General features: G+C 37.1%; 1 pseudogene; it reads left to right on the top strand.

Moving 5' to 3' along the window:
• Positions 1-5,934: 5,934 nt before the first annotated feature.
• LOC140859409 (putative germin-like protein 2-1) lies at positions 5,935-14,670 on the top strand (annotated as a pseudogene).
• The last annotated feature ends 5,116 nt before the right edge of the window (positions 14,671-19,786 follow it).

Below are 19,786 nucleotides of genomic sequence, written 5' to 3'. Positions count from 1 at the left end.
TTGAACATATTGATTTCATGATGCATTATATTGATTGATTTCGATACTACATGATTATATATTTTATTATCAAAATTAGAATATGAAACATGATTTATGAAAAATTTTGATATAAGAAATATTATGAATTGACAACCTGACTATGTAAAGGACCTCGCCAATGGAGGCATATACGTTGGTAATTGATTTATCCTGAGGGTTCGTGTCGCCAGAGAGACCAGCGACAAACTGTCAGAGAGATCAGTGGTTCCAAAGGACTTTGCTGCAGATGATTCGCAGCTCACCGCAAGAAGATACGCGGTGTTATGACCCTGTCATAGAGAAAATGTGGTCATAGCTCATGGTTAATGAAAAGAATTGAAGAATAAAAGAAATTAAAATCTCGAAAGAAACTTGAATTTTCGAAAAAAAAATAAATTTGGCATGAATTATATTGCATAATTAAAAATTGATTTCGAATTGATGAACTCTATATGCTTATTTTCTATAAATGATTATTTACTTAAATGCCTGATGAAATCTGTTGAAAAGTGATCATTGCTTACTGGGCTGTCTAGCTCATTACCTTCTATTTTATTATTTTTTTTACAGATGTTGAGGAATTAAGATGATACAAGATATGAATGGAAGAGTGATCAGAAGCAGAATCCCTATACTTTTATTTTAGGTTGAAAGTCTTATTGAATTTGATGTAAGGCCTATGAATCATTGTTGAATTTATTGAGATATTAAAGTAGAAATTTAGATCGTTATGCTTTAGATTTAAATTATTGACTAATTATTCTGCTATTATTTTAGGATAGCATGATAAGATACCTTGCATGCTTATGGAAAGAGTTTTCTATAAGTATGCGGCGGTTGCCATGACCCTCGATTCAAAATCTTGGGTCGGGGGCGTGATAACTTAATTCAGTTTGATTAATTACTTAATCGAATTAGACCCATATGGTTCAAATCATAAACCTTAGATGCAATCCTATTACATGACTGCAATGAGGCCTTCGAGGGCATTGATCTTCCCCTAAGCAGCTAGGAGCTCGAGCCTAGCCTGGGAAGCCTCCTTCTTGGCCACCTTCTTCACCCCCTTAGTGGCCTTCGTCTAGGCCTTGCAGGCCTATAGCTTCTCCTCTAGCTAGAGCTTCACTTGGTTAAAACTGATGAGGCCCTTGCTAAGGACAATGATATCATCGGCCAGTTATAAAACAAAAATATATTAAGTCAGAAACATCGACTATAAATTAGGAGAGTAAAGTAAATTAATGGAGAAATCCCTATCCCAAGGAGACTGGCATAACTGGAGCCCTCCACCTCGTCCAGGGGATGAGATTTTCGATCCACCCAATCGAATGGAAATAGCATCATCTTCATTAGCTCCCAGGTGAGTTTATGATCTTGAAGAGTGGAGTCATTACTTTGGGCTCTCATTGCTAGTGTGAAAAATCCCTCTTCTGTCTTGGACAAGGAGGGGCCTACCTCGAACCTCACCATTTACATTGGAATGAACATTGGATGAGGTGGGATGGAGTTCGTCGGAGAGGTGGCACCAGACTTGGAGCATGTCCTGACTTAGGAGAGGTTGGGGGAGCCGACCTCAGGGGCATGGTGGCAATGACTTCAGGCTTGTTCTTGATCTCCACCAGCTCTATGCTTGATGTCGCCAATGACAGTATGGGGACTGAAGAAAAAGTCATCGGCCTCGGCTTCTTTTGCTTCTTGGAGGGAGGCTCCCCCTTAAAGGAGCTCGATCTCTTCTTCAAGGCTGACTTGATTGACTCCAGTGATGGCTTCATCACTGCAAAAGCAAATAGAGATTGTTAGCTCGAAAACTAACCATAAACATAGGATAAAACACTAAGTCAAAAGAAATTGACTATATCCCAAGGCAATGCCAGACCGATGCCGACATTGTGCAACACCTGCTCGATTACTAGCTCCTTCAACTCTAGCACATCGACATCGAGTAAGGAGTGACAGTTCTTGTTGTCCTTGGTAAGAACTAACTTGTCCTTGTTGGATGAAAGCCAAGGATATATTGCCCCAAATCCCATTGAAGCCCTAGGGTGAATCCGATGAGATAAAGAAAAAATGACTCTTCCAATCATGGACCAAGAAGGGAAGCCCTTTAATGAACTTGCACCCTCACCAAGGAGAAAAGCACCACCACCCTTTCTCATGGGGGTGTCTCTTAAGGGTGAACATCACTCGAAAGAGTGAGTACCTCGGAGGAATCTTGAGGAGATCATAAAGACAATAATCACTTGAGTCAAGTCCGAGGTGATATGGATACGAAGAATCCTATAGAAGTCTAAACTATTACTAATAAAAGGATGAAGTGGAAGGTGGAGATTGGCTTGAAGGGACTCGTTGTATATAGCGACTCACGCCTTTGAAGCCTTGGTAACCTGATCTTCCCAGTTAGGAACCTCCAGTCAAAAAGAAGAAGGGATGGAGTACTGAGTTCGGAACCTTCGCAGGTCAGACTCAGTGATGCTGGACTCCTCGTTGTTCGGATCTAGAAGTCTTGGAACCCTCGTGGGACTACCCAAGCCTTGGAGCTCAAAAGATCGATGCATAGATGAGGAGCCAGCCTCAGCAGTGGTCCAAGGATTCTCCTTGGGTCCGACTTAGGGAGGGGGTGGCCAAGGATTTCGTCCACCCTGATGACTTTCGCCCTTGGCCTCACCGCTGTTAGTTGCCATGGAAGAGAAGAAGAGGAAGGAAACTAAAAAATGGGAAAGCAAATTCGAGAGAAAAATTGAGTGAGAAACCAAAAAAAATAAGAAAAAATCCAAAAGAAGAGGAAGGACCAACTGAAAAAAGAGCCTCAGAGGTCTAAAAAGCCATCGGTGTCAGAGGAGAAGTGGTTCTAGTGATGGTGGGCTTTCTTCTAGTACTCACAACGGTCAGACGGAATAGTAGAAGCTTGACTAGAAGGAAGAAGGGGCAAAGAGGGCCTATTTATACTACCCATCAATAGCTTATATTAGAACACCATTGCACCAGATCTTGCCATATGGCAAGCATAAGGGACGATGGATCGCACAACTCTTCACTGCACCCACCCCGAATCGTGCCATGTAGGTGCATCCACAAGAAACAGCTTAGGGCCTACCACTGATTGACATATGGCAAGCCATGATGGATCCAAAAGCAATTGCCGAATCACTATTGCAAATCATTACAGTGGGTGCTTTGGGCCACCCACTCCTCATTATTACAGCAAGATTTGTCAAGCACCATACTAATGAAGCTCCAAAATTCTCTCCACCAAATAATATGAATTGAACCCTCCAACTTGGAGATCGGACTGAGAATTGAGGTCGAGTCTCGAAAAGCTGGTTACTTCCTTCACCCGAAGCAAGAAGTCACTTCAGGCTCAAATGTAGGGGGCAAATGTTATGGCGGGAATCAACCATCCAATCTCGACCTCTCCTACCTTGTTCTAAGGCTGAACACATCAAATCTGGGACCGATGACTCAAAGAAAAACCACATCAACTCTAGAGGACTTCCTCAGACATCTAGAATGGAAGACTAGACAATCAAATAGTCCCACCAAGATAACTCCCCGACATCGGCTACAGTTTGATCTTGAACTTGGACACATACAGACCTTGAGATTGGGCTCATGCCGATAATATAAGACGAACTCTAAGCCATCAGGCCATTAAAGAAGAAAAGATTGATTTGATGCAATCTTCTAGAATCTCAGATAGTTCCCTTCAATCTTGGACACATGAGCTAAAACCATGTAGTTAACTTTTGTAACCAATAACCTGTGATCTTTGCACTTATAAGCACTAATTCTCCGCTTCCATTATCAAATTTGGAAGTAACACATGACTACCCCTCTCTATATAAAGGGGGACAAAGGAGACCCTCAAGTAAGTTTCTCTTTAAGAGAAATAAGACCATATCTACACACACATACTCTCTCATTCTCTTGCCTCTACTGTTCTCAAGCTCTGACTGACTTAAGCATCGGAGAGTCCCTCATGGGAGAATCTTTGATGAGTGTGGACTTTTTTATCAAGTTTCTCAAAGAGTGTCAGTCCTCGAAATACCGCCGAACTTCAAGTTGGTAGGAGACCGACCCTGTCTGTAATAGCTCAGAGACTTGCGGCAACACATTTGATGTTTTGAGTGTGCTTTTGTAAGATTTCTTGATGGTGCGATATGGTTTCATTGTAGTTCAATAGCATCGTTGGTGCGATTTTATAGCCATTCATTCTAATGTGACTTTGGAAAACCCTACATGAAGTCGTGGCAACATCAACAGAGAAATTTAAAGCTTGAGAGATAATGGTATAACTTTTATCAGATTAATAAGTCCAGATGATGAGACTCCAAATAATTATCTTTTAAGATCTTGCTTTCTGGTTCATTATTTATTTTTCCTTTATCCAGAATACGAATAAATAAAATTCAAAAGTTTTATTTAATATTTATTATTTTGCATTACAAGAAAATCCCAATCTCTTCCAAGATACAAGATGCCTTGTTCAAATTTTATCGGGTTTATCATATTAGTTCGCACCCTATGTCGTTCATAGTCACAAGGCCTCCACCTTGATCTAAATTGAGAGCAAGCCATTCTGGGCCTTGCTCCAACACCAGGCCGGACAAGTCGGACTTGGTTAGGCCTGCTGGTCAATGGATTGGGTTGGGCCTTACACATCGGTGGAAAGATGATGGTGATTCACCCAAGGATGCCGGGGAGAAGAGATGATAGGAGAAGATGGGGGGGGGGGGGGGGGGGGGGAAGGGGGGAAGACGATGGTCAAGTATCAAGGACGAAGCAGCTAGCCAACTATTGATCGGGAGATGGTAGCGGTGGACTTGAGGATGTCCGGGAGAAGGGGAGAGGATGATGAATGAGAGGAAGAAGACACCCTTCAATTGTTGACAGGAAGAAGACAGCATGGTGGAGGAAGGCATCCCAGCGAGCAGAAGAAGATGATTGTGGGGGAAGACGAATGAGGAAGATGAGTTGGTCCAAAAAGCTTTCCATTTGATTTGGTTCAGCCATGATCCAGAAGGATCGCCAGATTGAAGATGGATCATTTTGATCATTTGGAAGAGTACGATCAGAAGCTAAATCATACACTAAATTTCTGAAGACCATATCTTATCTGTACGACACCTGATTGAGTACCTTTTTTTTGACAATTTGGGTAACTTTGTGAGCTCTGCGTAGTGACATTATTGCTTGACAAATGAGGTGCATGAAGACAGCGAGGCTAATTTCCATCATTTGGGCTCGAAACTGGCCTATCAAATCAAAAATTTTCTTTGTGAAAAATCTTTTGATTGGGCATATCACCCAATTCGGGAAGAATTGGACAATTAAAAAGAAATGTGGCATCGTCATATTTGTTATTCCTAGTTCCATGCATTTTAATGCACCGTCAGAAATCACCGGTCTTCATCACGTCATTATCCCTGTAAATCACATTTAGAATTAGTAGTAACGCAGATTTCTTGTTGAGACATTATCGAGATCACAATTGGATGTAATCATTATATATCTAACGACTCGGTATTCGTTGAAACAAGACTACAACAGGCATCAGAAATTGTATTAAAAAAATGAAAGGAGAAAACATGACCTATGTTAGATGGTTTGGTAATATTATAGTCACTTGCTTTACCTGTTCTCGAGCAACTTTTTAATAAAGTTGCCTCAGTTATCATCAAGACTTGATCAAAGTTTTGCCGGGACAGTATCAACACATGAGGAACCTTTTGAAAACCATGCCGTGAAATGTTCCTGTACTAGCTCTTCCACTTTCTAATAAAGTTGCTTGACTAATTCAAGCCTTATCACAGGCCAAGTCCACATCTCCTGCTATATAGATCTACCTCCAAGCCATTGATCACAACACCTTGTTCCACATCCCTTGCTATTCTTTTGCTGGGTAGAACGGCAGAACAGATGGCTGCCCATTTCCTCTTCCTTGCTCTGGCTTCATCTCATGCCATTGCTTCTGATCCTAGTCAACTCCAAGACTTTTGTGTTGCTGATCCTAAATCAGATGGTACTCCTATTCAACATCTATCTTAATTATTAGTTACCGCATATGTAATTATAGCATGCATGCTGTGTAATTTTCCTAAAGTTACTTAATTATCAACCGACTTCAAAGACACTAATGATCAGTTTTGTCACGCCCCGAACCTAACACCCGGGTCGGATACGTGATGGCCGCACACTCCTTAGAGCAAGCCCTAAAAAATATGCAAGGCCAAATTAAATCATTACAACCTTATCAACCATAATATTTAATTTCAATAATAATTCATAAAACTTGCATAATTACAATTAACATTCCTTCAATCCTCTGACCGTATCAACGGTACTTTATCTATGCATCCACTCACTCACAAATCCATACCATAGCCAACCATGGACATCTTGTAACTCTGAGAAGAAAAGAAAGATAAAGGGGGGTGAGCTTTACAGCCCAGTAAGAATTTCCATATCACACCAATATAATAATATAATCTGAAAATAAAGATAAGCAATAACACATAAAAGTCGATGTTTACTGTCCAGAATACTGCAAACATTTATAGATTATCTGTTTTATCAAAAGAGATGCATCATCATATGTTAAATAAGTGAAACAATTTTATTCAACGATTGTTTCATGTCTCATCTTTCCATTTTTTTCTATTATCACATCGTCTTTAATCCTTTTCTTTTTGGCTTTGGCTTTGGACTACCAGGATCATGCGACGATCTTTTATTCGGATCGATTTCTGTGATCTTCCTCGGATTGACATATTCATGATCTTTCTCGGATCAAAGTGGCCATGATCTTTCTCGGATCAGATTCTTCATGATCTTTTTCGGATCAGATTCTTTCACATATAAGCCTGGGGGGCTGTCCCAGGCATAAGCTCCTGGCAGGCTATTCAACATGACAAGGCCAGTCTAAACCATATTCCTCTTTCTTTTTATTTTTATGAAATTATAATATTTGACTTCATTAATCAATCTAAATTTTGCAGTGTAATAAATATGTCATACCCATATAATCATGCCATCAATCGCTGATACATATGTATTGATATAACATACTCATGCTCAAAATCATATAAATAAATAACAGTGTCTCAGATATAACAAATTCATCGATCTCAAATCCAACGATGCAAAATCAATGAGATAAAACCAACGGTAAAATAACATATATAATGATGATCATGTACAGAGATTCTTACCTTTATCGGTGACTGATCCAAGCATCAAAAATCAATGTTCTTCTTTGATTTATGAATGTCTTTAACAAAATATTCCACTCGATATCATATACAAACAATCATCTCTTCATAACCCTGATCAAATATAAAAATCATATATAGAGAAAATTACCGATAATCGATCCTAATAACACAGATCGAGGACCTCTCTTAGAATTAACCAAAATTAGGACTTGTCTATGTATCAGGATCCTCCACTGATCCATAAGACTTTTAGAGAGAGAAAATCCATGAAGAGAGAGAAAATTTTAGAGAGAGAAAGTAGAGAGAGAAAGTTGAGAGAGAATCTTCATATCTTTTCGATGAGGCAATCATGGTCGAGATCATCAGAGGTCCTATCAGGGTGACTCAATATGAATCAAATATTACAAATTTCGAATAGGATCGGACTGGGATCAGATCTACCGCACGAATTTCGGAACAATCTCAGGTCATCTTATTTTCATCTCAAGTTTATCCTAGGGTCTGTGATGCAGTCAGAGAGAGAGAATGATCCTAGAGAGACAAAATCCATAAAGAGAGAGAAAGGTCTAGAGAGAAAATTTAGAGAGAGGATCTGGAGAGAGAAATTGGAGAGAGAAGGTAGAGGGAGGAGAGAGGAAAGAGAGAGGAAGGAGGGAGAGGAAAATTCTCTCTCTTCTTCTTCTTCTTCTTTTTTCTATTTTTCTATTTTTGTTTTGTTTTCTTTTTCTTTTTCTTTTTCTTTTTTTCTTTTTCTTCTTCCTTCTTTTCTTTTCTTCCCGCAGCCTCCCTTGGCTAAAACAGGGGAAGACCGTGAGGTCCCCCCCCGGTGGCTCGGGCTCCGATGGGGTGGCGGCTTGGTCGAAGATCCGGCAACGACGGCCAACCATGCGAAGCCGGTCGGCGATGGAGTTCGGTCGACGACTTTTTTTTTCGAAAAATAGGGGATCCATCCCCTTTCTTCATGAATTCCGACCATTGGCCGGTCGCCGGTGGCCAAGCACTCAAAGGAAGAGAGAGAGAGATATGAGGGTCCGATCTTGGGAATGAGACACCGCAACCGGCGGCACCGGTGGCCGAAAAAGGGAGAAAAAGGTTCCAGCCGAACAGGGGTTTCACGTTTCATGGAATTTTCGATGATCCTGACGGCCGGCGAGAAGTCTAAAGCCATGGGAAGAAAGAGAAGAGGGAGAGGAAGAAAGATTGAACCCTTACCTGAACTCTGGTGGCCTCTTCGACCTTCAATTTCCGACGAACACAAGAAAAGGGTGCCGTGGCTTCCACAGAGAAAAGGAAAGAAATCAGGCTCAACGGTCGTCGGTGGAAGCTCGAGAGGGAGAGGAGAGGCTCATTTATAAAGGGTCCTAGAGTTTCAACAGGCCTAAAACCCTTCTCCAATCGAGATTCATCAGAGAAGAAGACTCCCATCGGGAGTCTTCTTCCCGTTCTTTTTTTTTTTTTTTTGTATGGCTTTGGGCTTTTGGGCTTGATCCAGGGTTCAAAGTGGGCCGGGGTGTTACATTCTCCCCCCTTCAAATAATTTCGTCCTCAAAATTAAGTTATGTTGTTTGAGATATATTCTAAAAATATATATAGATGCATCATGTCTTTTATTTCTCATGATCTTGTTATAACAAAAATTATTTGAAATTTCAAACTCATCCCTTCTTATTGATTTCTCAACTTTTTCGAAGAACCGTAACATTTTAGACTTGTATTAATATACCACCATTATTTGTCTAATACATTCCACTCGAAATTCATAATTATCTCAGACTGCCTATGATAGAAAAATAAATAAAGGTCAAACATCGGACACTCTTCACAATCATCGATTTCTTTCTTCTCTTGACCTTCCAACAAATTCTATATGTAGACTCTCATTTTAAGAAAACCTCAGTCTTCTATATCAGTTTGAATAATAATATTAAATTAATATATATATATATATATGGGATCTGTGTTAAGACATTCTATGTTTGAACTAATAACAGAACTATCAAGCTATTAACAACAAACTTGAGATATCTAGGATTTCTTGGTATTATCTACAATGAAGCAATCTACTGACAAAAATTATCAGACTATGATCAGATTAGATCAAAATCTATAACATCCTTTCATTATCAATAAAATCCTTCTTTATTTGCAACTAATGTATTCCATTATAATATCTTTTTTAAAAAAATTATTAATATTTCTAATCAATTTAATCCACCATGCTTTTGTTGCGCACTTTGATCTTAATTTATCAAATTATATAAGTCTATCAAAGATAAAAAATATCCTTATATGTTAGATCAATCCAAGATAGATCTAACCTTCAAATTTCATATAAGACTTAGGGCAAAATTTTAAGTTTCTTTATCTTTACTATCTTTGGGTATAGCATATAAAAATTAAATCTTGATCCACTTCCTATATTTGAAATCATAAGTTTCATCACTCTTCAAGAATCCAACATATCTAGAATCAATTGGAGTTAACCTTAGATTTATCTTACAATCATTAGATAATTTCTAAATCAATCTTCCTTTTTAAAAGAATTAATTCTAACTTGACAAACTAGAAGAATTCAAGCCAACATCCTTAAGTAGAATCAACTTGATTATTTCTTGTAGATCTCTCTTTATCACAATCCTTAATATTAATCAATAAATCCATACAAAATCTTGTTATCCATACAAAATCTTGTCCATTGTATAAGTCATTCAAAATTTAACACTAACAAGATGTCTTAATTTAATTTAAAAATCCAAACTTTGACTTGAATAATTAATACACTTCACCATCTTCAACAATCACAAGAAAAAAAAAAAAATCTAATCCAAAGATAGTAATACGAATTATTATAACCTGTATATCATACTCTGACAAAATAAATTTTTTTCTTTAATTTAACAACAATATCAAAATACTTTTGATCCACTTAAAAAAATAAACTATTGACTTGAAATTCAATGCAACTTGAAAGATCAAGGAATCATATTCAGAATATGATATTTTGAGTAACCAAAAATTTTACCAAGATGTGTATCTCATATTCTCATAATAAAATTCAAGTATATTTTTCATCTAAGATTGAGTTTCATATATGACCTCTTATGGGTTCAGTGTTCAAAAATATTTCTCTCTCATATGATGTAATTTCTTCTTAGACCATACCCTAATTAACTTTCTTTGATAAGTCCAAATTCATAATGCTCAGACGATTATCATCGAAATTAAAAAAATTATCATGATCTTCAATCATATAAGTTTTACATTCCAAAATCCTCTAGTATACACAACATAACTTATCAATACCTCCCACTTCATTCCAAGGTCAACTCTTTTCATACTTAGGTCAACCTTACTAATTGAAATCTAAGATATAACTCGTCAATTCTATTATAGATATCATATGCCACTTATACATAAATTTTATCTTAATATCTATTGATTCGAAATCTAAATATTGAATCTTCTCTTTTATATCTATCATGTTCCTCATGATCATATCCTAAGTTTAAATATCACTAAAGTCATAATTTCAAATAATTATAATCTTAAGCTTAAATACCACTTAAATTATATTCTCTAATGATCATAACCTAAATTGTAATATCATTTTATTACATCCTTAATAATTATAATCTTAAACTCTGATATTATCTATCATACTCTATTGATTATAATCTCAAAATTTTGATATCACTTATATGACAATCTCTAGTGACCTTAAACCTGAGCTCTAGTACTGTTTATCATATTCTCTAATTTCACTCTGTCACATCCTATTGATCATGCATAAAGTTTTGATATCTCTTCATAATCCCTAGTGACTTAAACTTAAGCTCTAATATCATTTTATCAAATCCTAATCACTTATATCATAATCTCCAATGATCATAACCTAGGCTCTATTATTACTATGTATTATTTAAATCACTTATATTATAATCCTTAATGATCATAACCTAAGCTCTGTTATTACTCTGTAATATTTAAATCACTTATATTATAATCCTTAATGATCATAACCTGAGCTCTGATACTACTTTGTCACGTCCTATTGATCTTACATAAAGTTTTAATATCTCTTCATAATCTCTGGTGATCTTAAACCTAAGCTCTGATACCATTCTGTCACGTCCCGAACCCAACACCCGGGTCGGATACGTGATGGCCGCACACTCCTTAGAGCAAGCCCTAAAGAATATGCAAGGCCAAATTAAATCATTACAACCTTATCAACCATAATATTTAATTTCAATAATAATTCATAAAACTTGCATAATTACAATTAACATTCCTTCAATCCTCTGATCAGGTATCAACGGTACTCTATCTATGCATCCGCTCACTCACAAATTCATACCATAGCCAACCATGGACATCTTGTAACTCTGAGAAGAAAAGAAAGATAAAGGGGGGTGAGCTTTACAGCCCAGTAAGAATTTCCATATCACACCAATATAATAATATAATCTGAAAATAAAGATAAGCAATAACACATAAAAGTCGATGTTTACTGTCCAGAATACTGCAAACATTTATAGATTATCTGTTTTATCAAAAGAGATGCATCATCATATGTTAAATAAGTGAAATAATTTTATTCAACGATTGTTTCATGTCTCATCTTTCCATTTTTTTCTATTATCACATCGTCTTTAATCCTTTTCTTTTTGGCTTTGGCTTTGGACTACCAGGATCATGCGACGATCTTTTATTCGGATCGATTTCTGTGATCTTCCTCGGATTGACATATTCATGATCTTTCTCGGATCAAAGTGGCCATGATCTTTCTCGGATCAGATTCTTCATGATCTTTCTCGGATCAGATTCTTCCACATATAAGCCTGGGGGCTGTCCCAGGTATAAGCTCCTAGCAGGCTATTCCACATGAAAAGACCAGTCCAAACCATATTTCTCTTTCTTTTTATTTTATGAAATTATAATATTTGACTTCATTAATCAATTCAAATTTTGCAGTGTAATAAATATGTCATACCCATATAATCATGCCATCAATCGCTGATACATATGTATTGATATAACATACTCATGCTCAAAATCACATAAATAAATAACAGTATCTTAGATATAATAAATTCATCGATCTCAAATCCAACAATGCAAAATCAATGAGATAAAACCAACAATAAAATAACATATATAATGATGATCATGTACAGGGATTCTTACCTTTATCGGTGACTGATCCAAGCATCAAAAATCAATGTTCTTCTTTGATTTATGAATGTCTTTAACAAAATATTCCACTCGATATCATATGCAGACAATCATCTCTTCATAACCCTGATCAAATATAAAAATCATATATAGAGAAAATTACTGATAATCGATCCTAATAACACAGATCAAGGACCTCTCTTAGGATTAACCAAAATTAGGACTTGTCTATATATCAGGATCCTCCACTGATCCATAAGACTTCTAGAGAGAGAAAATTCATGAAGAGAGAAAAAATTCTAGAGAGAGAAAGTGAAGAGAGAATCTTCGTATCCTTTCGATGAGGCAATCATGGTTGAGATCATCAGAGGTCCTATCAGGGTGACTCAATATGAATCAAATATTATAAATTTCGAATAGGATCGAACTGAGATCAGATCTACCGCACGAATTTTGGAACAATCTCAGATCATCTTATTTTCATTTCAAGTTTATCCTAGGGTCTGTGATGCAGTCAGAGAGAGAGAATGATCTTAGAGAGATAAAATCCATAAAGAGAGAGAAAGGTCTAGAAAGAAAATCTAGAGAGAGGATCTGGAGAGAGAAACTGGAGAGAGAAGGTTGAGAGAGGAGAGAGGAAAGAGAGAGAAAGGAGGGAGAGAAAAATTCTCTCTCTTCTTCTTCTTCTTTTTTTTTTCTATTTTTCTATTTTTGTTTTGTTTTCTTTTTCTTTTTCTTTTTCTTTTTTTCTTTTTCTTCTTCCTTCTTCTTTTCTTTTCTTCCCGCGGCCTCCCTTGGCTGAAATAGGGGAAGACCGTGAGGTCCCCCCCCTCGGTGGCTCAGGCTCCGATGGGGTGGCGGCTTGGCCAGAGATCCAGCAACTACGGCCAACCATGCGAAGCCGGTCGGCGATGGGGTTCGGCCGGCGGCTTTTTTTTCGAAAAACAGGGGATCCGTCCTCTTTCTTCATGAATTCCGACCATTGACCGATCGCCGGTGGCCAAGCGCTCAAGAGAAGAGAGAGAGAGAGGTATGAAGGTCCGATCTTGGGAATGAGACGCCGCAACCGGCGGCGTCGGTGGCCGAAAAAGGGAGAAAAAGGTTCCGGCCGAGCAGGGGTTTCACGTTTCATGGAATTTTCGATGATCCCGACGGCTGGCGAGAAGTCTAAAGCCATGGGAAGAAAGAGAAGAGGGAGAGGAAGAAAGATTGAACCCTTACCTGAACTCCGGTGGCCTCTTCAACCTTTGATTTCCGACGAACACAAGAAAAGGGTGCCGCGGCTTCCACGGAGAAAAGAAAAGAAATCAGGCTCAACGGTCGTTGGTGGAAGCTCGAGAGGGAGAGGAGAGGCTCATTTATAAAGGGTCCTAGAGTTTCAACATGCCTAGAACCCTTCTCCGATCGGGATTCATCGGAGAAGAAGACTCCCATCGGGAGTCTTCTTCCCATTCTATTTTTTTTTTTTTTTTGTATGGCTTTGGGCTTTTGGGCTTGATCCAGGATTCAAAGTGGGCCGGGGTGTTGCAAGTTTCTATCTTGTCTTTGTACTTACCTTAATTTCTTGCAATTGTTAATGCAGTGTTTGTAAATGGGTTCGTTTGCAAGGACCCGAAGCTTGCCAAAGCCAAAGATTTCTTCTTTTGTGGCCTTGACAAGCCCCGTGACATAGGAAATAAACTTGGGTCTAATGTGACTCAAGTCAATGTGAACCAAATTGCTGGACTCAACACCCTTGGCATCTCGTTAGCTCATTTGGACTTTGCCCCCTATGGGTGTCAACCCTCCTCACATCCACCCAAGGGGAACTGAGATCCTTATCGTGTTGGAAGGCACGCTTTACGTGGGCTTCGTCACATCTAACCCCAATAACCAGCTCTTCACTAAGATCCTTAACAACAGTGATGTGTTTGTATTTCCTCAAGGTCTCGTCCATTTCCAGTTCAACTACGGAAAGACAAATGCTGTTGCTATTGCCGGTCTCAGCAGCCAGAACCCTGGCGTCATTACTATAGCCAATGCAGTCTTTGGAGCGAAGCCACCAATCTCTGATGATGTTCTTGCCAAGGCCTTTCAACTGGACAAGAAGAATGTAGAGTGGCTCCAGGCTCCATTCTGGATGGACAACAACAACTAGGCAACTGCATGCGAACTACTTGATATTAGAAACATGGTGTCTTTTGATCTTTTTTTTGTACTATTTGGTAGTTCGAATAAGCAAACATTGTCTCTCTGTTTGCATAGATTATGTTTGAGCAAAGATATGCTTACTATATATTATACTAGTAAAGAAAATTACTTTATCATTCAATATTTGTGGTTTTACTTTGTCAAATGGTGATCATGAAGGTCTTTCCTTGGATCCTTTGAGTATGTTATAAAAGTGCAGATGTTATTAATTTTAGTTGTTTCATCAGCTTCAGAAACTTCATCAGTTAATGAACCAGATAACATACCCTGCTGTATCTGTTAGCCTTATGCATGCTTGAAGAAGAAATCAATATTTAGTATTTTGCCTGAATGTGCTATGGCCAACCCTATATTTAATTAACATCAATCACGATGACCTTCATCATTCATGGCTTTTGATGCTGTAATACCCCCAACCCGTAAGGACCAGGATCGGTCCATTTAACCGGTGAAAAACCTGGATTTACCTAGACTGGATGGGCCCTTTTGGGCCATAAATGTGCGATGGGCATGGTAGGGTGGAAGACTTCTGATCAGAATCTTCCTCTTCCCTGGTTATGATCGAAAGGGGAGTTCTAGGGCAAACCAAACTCTAGTGAAACCTTAGAACTCCAATCTATAAATCCCCTACTATCTTCCTCTTTGCATCGTGCAAATCTTTAGTCAAATCACCAGCGATATCATAGGATTTATTGGGGTCTTTCCATCGAGTGTTTCTGGTGAGCCACCATCAATTGATCACAGAAGCTGAGATATTGACCTCCTATTTTTCTTTTTTTTTTTTTAGACACTAGGAAGCCCTTGATGATCGGATTGAACCATCGGCTATTGGATTTTATGGTGGACCGAACCTCCCTTATTTTTCTTTCTTCTTCTTTTTCTTTCCATCAGATCGGCTGCCATCACCATATATGGCTTTGCTTTGGTTGCCGATAGTTGCAACCACCCCCACTGGAGCCATTGCTTTCACTGCTATCGAGGTCACAGCCATAAATTAATAGTGGTTTGCCATTGTTGATTGAAGTATAGATATTTTGATTTGCCACCATGGATCGAAGTGTGGATATTTTGATTTGTCACTATGGACCAAAGTATGGATATTATGGATCGGTACTATACAAACTAGTTTTAGCTTGGGCCAAACCGAATTTAGGCCAGTTTGGGTCAGCTCTTTTGGCTAGGGCTGACAAAATATGACCCAATCCATCAGTCCGACCCGTGTTCGACCTGCCATAAATAGATTTGAATTTAAGCTAAATGGATTTGGGTCATAAATAGGTCAACCCATTTAATATTTGGATTAGATTTGGATTTTAGGTATCTGATACGTTTAATTCATTTAATCTGTTTAATATTTAGGTTGGATTGAGTCAAATAATCTATTTAACCCATTTAACCTATTTAATTTATTTAAAATCTATTTAACCTGATTTTGATCTCTTTAATTCGATCTGTTTAATCTGTTTAACCCATTTAAGATCTATTTAACCTATTTAAAATCTAGTTAACCCATTCTGACCTATTTAACCCGACCTGTTCAACCTATTTAATCCATTTAATCTGTTTAACCTAATTTGATCTATTTAATAAATGAATTAAATGGGTCAGGTCAGGTTACCTGTTTAATAAATAGGTTGGGTTCAGGTTTGAATTTTTGATCCATTTAATAAACAGGTCTGATTTGGGTTGATGATTTTCTGACCCAATTTGCATTGATCCGACTCGTATATGATCCGATTCGACCCAATTACCACCCCTACATTTGGCTGCTCACGTGTGCGTTCAGTGTGTGCGAATGGGGGGAGGAAGACTTCCTCTTGATGGGAGTCTTCTTCCTCCCTGAATCTAGCAAGGAGAGAGACTCAAGGCTCAAAAGAGCTTTAGATCTCGGCTATAAATCCCCTCCCCTCTTCCTTTTATCAAGTCGTTCTCATCCCCTATCCACTATCGGTGAAATCACTCAAGTTTTTTTTTTGATTTTTCATAGAGATCTCTTGATGAGTCGCCACCGATTTCCTTGTTGGAGCAAGGTAATTAGCCTCACCTCTCTTCCATCCATATCTCCAGGTCCCTTGGTCATTGTTGATGGCTTAATTGCCATCAATTGGTTGCTAGTTCTACCCATTAGAGAGTCTCCTATTTCACATTCCATCTAGCCTATTCCTTCATTCGCCATCGATCACCATGGCTATCGCTACTGCCATTTCTTTATCGGAGAGCCATTGTCGTTGTTGCAGCCACTGTTGTCTGGAGCATGCCATGGGAGGTGGCCGACATAGAGTCCCCTCCCCTCCATGAGAAAAAAAATGAAGAAGAAAATGAGAAAGAGAGAGAGGAGAAAAAGATAAAGATAAAAAAAAAGAAAAAAAAAAGAAGAGGGAGTTTTTCTCTACCCTCTCTTTCTTCTCTCTCTTCACTTGCTTTTCTTAATTTCTCTCACCACTTTTTTCATTTATTAGTTTCTCTTTATAGTTTCTCTCTTTATAAATTTTTTCTCTTCATGAATTCTCTCTCTAGAAATTCTATGGATCAATATAGGGTTTAGATGTCTAGCACTACAAAACAGATTATTAGTGATGAAATTTTTCATTGCTAATAACCTATTTTCGTCACTAATAGTTATTAGCGATGAAATTTTCATCGCTAATATTTCATCACCAATAATTACATCGTTAATAATATTTTATAATGAATTTTTTTCATAAATAATTATTTATTTACGATGAAAAATTTTGTTGTTAAAAAAATTTATTTTTTTGAAAACTATTTATGATGAAAAATGTTAGTCATAAAAAAATATTATAATAAAATTTAATATTGCTAATAAATAATAGATTAATAGTGATAAAAATATTTTCATCACTATTAATTTAATTAAATATTTTTTTAAAAATAAATTTTTAAAAACTTTTAGTGATGAAAATATTTTCATCGCTAATAAGCACATTTGCGATGAAAATTTTCATCACTATTAATTTAATTAAAAATATTTATAAAAATTAAATTAAAAATATTAACGATAAAAATTTTTCATCATAAATATCTTATTAGCGATGAAAATATTTTCATCACTATTAATTTAATATAAAATTTTAATATTTTTAAATTTATTAAAAATTTTATTTACGACCAATTTTTCATCATAGTAAAATATTTTTGGCACCAATATTTTATCAAAAATAATTTTATCGCTAATAATTTATAAATATTTTTTTAAAAAAATAATTTATTAATATATATTTTTAATTTATATTTATAATATTTTTTATAAATTAAAATAAAAAATTAAAATAAAAAATTTACACAATAAACTCATAAATAAATTTTATTATTTTATTATATTAAATTAAAATTATAAAAAATTTAAAATAAAAATAAAAAACTACATAAAGAGGCTGTCAAGTGTTGGCATCTGCAGAAGGAGAATGAGTTGGGAAGGAAAGCACTCGGAAGAATTCGGACCGACCTATTGTTGCCTCATCAGCTGTATCGTCCATTTTATCTGCACTATCTGCTCCATCATCTGGATTTAGAGCTGCTAATGCTCGTCGACACGTGCAGCCAACTCATGAGCTCACTATCGATCCTCAGTAGCCTACCTCTGCACCTCCATCCGTTGAGCATCGCAGACAACATGGATGTCAGCCCTAGACGAGCGTGAGGATGAGGGAACAGTGATCCCATACCCAAGACCCCTAACATAATAGAATCTCATATCAAGCACCTGATCATAGATCTCATCATCTGTGGGTGCGGTCGAGCCCTCAGAGATAGGTTGGGATCTAATGTCTGTCATATAGTTTTAAAATTAAAGTTATAGCTATTTTAATTTTATAATAAAAATCAGATTGTAAATAAAAAAATAATTAAAAAAACTTATAAAGAGCTCTTGGCTCCCATCGTCCACTCCCCTGACCATCACTGGTGGGTTTGCTGGTAGATATCGATCCTACCAGGAAGCTCGCCACTCTCAGCATCTCTCTGTAATTTGAGAATAATTAATTAAAAATTTTTAAATAGCTAGAGAATTATATACTAATTAAAAATTACTTAGCATCTGTTTCATGTGACGAGCGAACGACCTCGAACCTCCACAATGCGGTCCGATCTATCTTGCCCAATTCGTGATGTTCTGGACACATCTTCTTTGTACAATTACCAGTTAAATTAGTAGATAATAAATTTAATTTAAGAATAAATGATTTAATAATTAAACTCAAAAAAAAAAGTTTGGATGTCTCCAATGCTCTAGAGAGAGGTTCTCCGATGGACCTTGCCCTCGCCTCACTACCGATGGAGACTGACCTGAAATAATAATAAATAAATCATTAATATGATAGCTATCCAAATAAAAAATCAAATTTTATTATATAAAAAAAATAATAATACCACTTGGACCTGCCTCACTCGAATTTGTCTCACCGGGACCTGCTAGTGCAGGACCTTCTGATGATGAAACTGGTGTGGCAGTAGAAATCGATGAAGGCACCTCAGCCTCCAAAGTAAACAGCGAACACGAACGTCGTCGTTTATCTCTTGGTATTATACCTATAATTTTTGATATATAAATAAATATAATATTAAATAATAATAACAAAAACTATAAGTAGTTGAGCATGCAATAAATATAAATTTATGCAATAAATATAAAATAAACTATAAGCAGTTAGCATGCAAAATAATATAACGCAAATAATAACACGAAACCTAATCCTGAGGACTCGATAATTTTTTTATTTTTTTAAAATATTTTTCACTTAAATTTTATTTTTATTTTTTTATTTTTTAAAAAATATTTTTTTATCTAAAGATATTTTTTTTTCTAAATAATTTTTTTCTCTGAATAAGCTTCGGACTCCATCTCCTGTGGCCCTACTCCACGATGCCAATGTCGTCACACACCTCGTACCACCCAACTCGGCCCCCGTGAACCTCGCTCCTACGATGCCGATGTCGGTGTCGTCACACACCCTACGTCGCCCAGACTTGGCCTCCCACGGCCCCGCTCCCACAGTGCTGGCACTGTCACAGACCCTGCGCCGTCCGGATCAGATCCCGATCTAGATCCCAATCCAAATCGAGGTCTCGACTCGGATCTCGATCTTGATCCAATTCAGATCGTGATTCAGATTTTATTTTTATTAAGTAAATAATAAAATATTTGATTAATATTTTATTTTTTTTCTTTTTTT

Source organism: Elaeis guineensis, chromosome 7, assembly GCF_000442705.2.
Source record: "Elaeis guineensis isolate ETL-2024a chromosome 7, EG11, whole genome shotgun sequence".
In the NCBI taxonomy this organism is placed as follows: domain Eukaryota; kingdom Viridiplantae; phylum Streptophyta; class Magnoliopsida; order Arecales; family Arecaceae; genus Elaeis; species Elaeis guineensis.
This window is presented reverse-complemented; position numbering and strand designations above follow the sequence as displayed.